Genomic DNA, 4,440 nt, shown 5'->3' with positions numbered 1-4,440 from the left:
GCTGCACAGATAGAAACAGTATATTTACTAAACTATCATTTTAATTTAAGTTTTTTCTTTTCCCTGTTCTTCAATAAATCAGTGGAACAATGACCATTTTCCTATAATTCCTTAAGCACATTAATTGTTTTCAACATTGGGCAGCTGTATAGTCATTCTGTAATTTCCTTGGACATGTTAATCAAATTTCTCCTGTTGATACTAATTTTGGAAGAGTCTTTTGGCATTTTCTGGACATACCATTATGTCCAGAAACAAAGCTTGTCTTCTCTTTCCCAAAACCAAATGATATTTTCTCCTTCTTAGTTACTTTGGTTAGTAACTCCAGAAAAATGTGAAATAACCATGTGATATACTGTGGTAATATAATAGCAAGAATCCTTCTTTTATTTTTGCTGTAAATGGGCCCTCTTTGAGGTATATCAATTTAGAGAAATACCTTTAATTTCCTATTTTGTTGAAGTTTTTACAGAAAATAGCAGGTCCAGCAAGGAGACAATTCCTCCTAAGATGACTAATCATAAAATGACAACAAAGGTGATTTGATACTTCCACATGCCACAGGCAAAGGGACTATACCTATAGTCCCAGCTACTCAGGAGGCTGAGGCAGAAGGGTCATTTGAGCCCAGGAGTTTCCGGCCAGTCTGGAGCAACAACAACAATAATAGCAACAACAAAAAAAGCTTCTGAAGCAGAAATATAGCAGAATGATATGCAAAGGGAACTAAAAGAGTTAAAAAGAGAAAATAGCTGCATCACAGAACTTAAAGTGAATTACAAGTAGGAAAGGATCTATTTGATAAAAATTTAAATCAGCAAAGTAGAGGACAGGCTTAAGAAAATTTGAAAGGGGCAGTCTCCCTCCCTCCCGCTCTGTCCCTGCTTCCTCGCCCCTGTGGAGAGCACTCCGCCAGGTGGAGTGAGCAGAGCCACTCCCGGGCGGGGGGGGGGAAGGGGGGGGACCGCGAAGCAGCCGACCCAGCCAGCCTGGACGGGACCCCGACTCCAGCCACGTCTCTCTCTGCGCCCGCCCAGCGCGACCAGCCTCCCGCGCGCGCGGCGGGGACTTGGGGGTCACACCTGGGCGCCACCAGCCAGTGCCCGGAGCGCCCCTCATAGGCCAGTGCTGAAGGCCCCGATGTAGAGTCCCACGAGGGGAATTGGCGTCCACCCGCCCAGGGGAGGGTCAGACCTGGGGGGGCTAGGGCCCCCCAACCTCGGATCGGATCCAAGCAGTGAGGAGGCGCCATGGAGCTCCGGGCGCTGCTTTGCTGGGCTTCGCTCGCTGCCGCGAAGTTTCAGGTCTGGAAACTGCAGACCTGAAGTGGGTGACATACCCTCAGGTGGAGGGGCAGTGGGAGGAGCTGAGCGGCCTGGATGAGGAGCAGCACAGCGTGCGCACTCACGAGATGTGTGACTTGCAGCGCGCCCCCGGCCAGGCCCACTGGCTGCACACCCAGCTGGGTCCCTAGGCGAGGCGCAGTGCACGTGTATGCCACACTGCGTTTCACCATGCTGGAGTGTCTGTCCCTGCCATGGGCTGGCCGCTCCTGCAAGGAGACCTTCACTGTCTTCTACTACGAGAGCGAAGCTGACACTGCCACGGCACATAAGCCAGCTTGGATGGAGAACCCCTACATCAAGGTGGACACAGTGGCTGCTGTGCATCTGACACGGAAGCGTCCTGGGGCCGAGGCAACCAGGAAGGCGAATGTCAAGACATTGCGCCTGGGTCCACTCAGCAAGGCTGGCTTCTACCTGGCTTTCCAGGGCCAGGGTGCCTGCATGGCTCTACTGTCCCTACACCTCTTCTATAAGAAGTGCCCCCAGAAGATCATGAACCTGACATACTTCCCAGAAACTGTGCCTCGGGAGCTTGTGGTACCCGTGGCAGGGAGCTGTGTGGCCAACGCCGTTCCTGTCCGTGGTCCCAAGCCCAGCAGCTGCCGGGAAGATGGCCAGTGGGCTGAGCAGCCAGTCACCGGATGCAGATGTGCCCCAGGCCATTGAGGGGAACATGAAGTGCCAAGCCTGTGGCCGGGTACCTTCAAGCCCCAGGCAGGGGAGGGGTCCTGCCAGCCATGCCCAGCCAACAGCCACTCTAATACCACCGGATCACCTGTCTGCCAGTGCCGTATTGGGTACTACCGGCCCGAGCAGACCCTCGGTGTGCACCCTGCACCATCCCTCCCTCTGCTCCACGAAGTGTGGTTCCCCATTTGAATGGCTCCTCCCTGCGCCTGGAGTGGAGCGCCCCAGTTGAGTCCGGTGGCCAAGATGACCTCACCTATGCTCTGCGTTGCTGAGAGTGCAGTACTGGGGGCTCCTGCATGCCTTATGGGGGAGATCTGACCTTTGACCCTGGCCCCCGGGACTTGGTGGAGCCATGGGTGGCAATTCGAGGGCTGCGTCCTGATTTCATCTATACCTTTGAGGTCACTGCCTTGAATGGTGTGTCTTCCTTAGCCACAGGGCCTGTCCCATTTGAGCCTGTCAATGTTACCACCGACCATGAGGTGCCACCTGCAGTCTCTGACATTCGCATGACATGGTCATCACCCAGCAGCTTGAGCCTAGCATGGGCTGTTCCCCGAGCACCCAGTTGGGGCTGTGTTGGACTATGAAGTCAAGTATGACGAGAAGGGCGCGGACGGTCCAAGCAGTGTAGGTTCCTGAAAACATCAGAAAACCGTGCAGAGCTTCGAGGGCTGAAGCGGGAAGCCAGCTACCTGGTTCAGGTTCGGGCACGCTCAGAGGCTGGATATGGCCCCTTGGGTCAGAAACATCATAGTCAGACCCAGCTGGATGAGAGTGAGAGCTGGCAGGAGCAGCTGGCCTTGATTGCAGGCACAGCGGTTGTGGGCGTGGTGCTGGTCCTGGTGGTTGTTGTCATCACTGTTCTCTGCCTCAGGAAACAGAGCAGTGGGAGGGAAGCGGAATACTCAGATAAACATGGACAATATCTCATTGGTCATGGTACTAAGATCTACATTGACCCCTTCACTTACGAAGACCCTAACGAGGCAGTGAGGGAATTTGCCAAAGAGATTGATGTCTCCTGTGTCAAGATTGAAGAAGTGATCGGTGCAGGTGAGTTCGGTGAGGTGTGCCGGGGGCAACTGAAGGCCCCGGGGAAGAAGGACAGTTGTGTGGCCATTAAGACCCTGAAAGGTGGTTATAGAACCGGAGCGGCAGCGGCGTGAGTTCCTGAGTGAGGCCTCCATCATGGGTCAGTTCGAACACCCCAACATCATCCGCCTGGAGGGCGTGGTCACCAACAGCATTCCTGTCATGATCCTCAAGAAGTTCATGAAGAATGGTGCCCTGGACGCCTTCCTTCGGCTGAACAATGGGCAGCTCACTGTCATCCAGTTGGTGGGCATGCTGCGAGGCATTGCCTCAGGCATGAGGTACCTTGCCGAGATGAGCTATGTCCACCGAGACCTGGCTGCCCGAAACATCCTGGTCAACAGCAACCTGGTCTGCAAGGTCTCAGACTTTGGCCTTTCCCGATTCTTGGAGGAGAACTCTTCGGATCCCACCTACACAAGCTCTCTGGGAGGAAAGATTCCTATCAGATGGACAGCTCCTGAAGCAATTGCTTTTCGGAAGTTCACATCTGCCAGCGACGCTTGGAGCTATGGGATTGTGATGTGGGAGGTGATGTCATTTGGGGAACAACCGTACTGAGACATAAGCAATCAGGATGTGATCAACGCCATTGAACAAGACTACCGGCTTCCTCCACCCCCAGATTGCCCCACCTCCCTCCACTAGCTCATGCTGGACTGTTGGCAGAAGGACTGGAATGCCCGGCCCTGCTTCCCCCAGGTGGTCAGTGCCCTTGACAAGATGATTGGGAATCCTGTCAGCCTCAAAATCGTGGCCAGGGAGAATGGCGTGGCCTCACACCCGCTCCTGGACCAATGGCAGCCTCACTACTCAGCTTTTGGCTCTGTGGGCGAGTGGCTTCGAGCCATCAAGATGGGAAGATACGAAGAAAGTTTTGCAGCAGCTGGATTCGGCTCTTTTGAGCTTGTCAGCCAGATCTCTGCTGAGGACCTGCTCCGAATTGGAGTTACTCTGGCGGGACACCAGAAGATAATCTTAGCCAGTGTCCAGCATATGAAGTTCCAAGCCAAGCCGGGAGCCCGGAGTGGGACAAGAGGACCAGCATCACAGTACTGAACCCCAGGAGCTAGCCACCCCAGGGATCACAGACTCCTCTTCTTCCTGGGGCAGAGCTGGGTGGGGACTCAGCTCCCATCCCTGCGCCCCACTGGATTGCACTTTGAACCCGTGGGAGTGTGGAGTTGGCAACTTGGAGAGACAGTATTTGGGGGTTGTGCCATATGGGAGTGTGGAAATCACATCCTGCCTTATTCCAGGCAGGGAACCCCAGACCCAGGGTGAGGATGCTTTTCCCTCAGGATTGGGT

At 54.3% G+C, this 4,440-nt stretch overlaps 1 pseudogene; it reads left to right on the top strand.

Annotated features, from left to right (window-relative positions):
- Window positions 1-1,109: 1,109 nt before the first annotated feature.
- On the top strand, window positions 1,110-4,190 carry LOC141415675 (ephrin type-B receptor 4 pseudogene; annotated as a pseudogene).
- Window positions 4,191-4,440: the final 250 nt, after the last annotated feature.

The sequence above is a fragment of the Castor canadensis genome, chromosome 13, assembly GCF_047511655.1.
Source record: "Castor canadensis chromosome 13, mCasCan1.hap1v2, whole genome shotgun sequence".
Classification (NCBI taxonomy): domain Eukaryota; kingdom Metazoa; phylum Chordata; class Mammalia; order Rodentia; family Castoridae; genus Castor; species Castor canadensis.
Note: the sequence above shows the minus strand (reverse complement) of the source record. Positions and strands in the feature narration are given on the sequence as shown.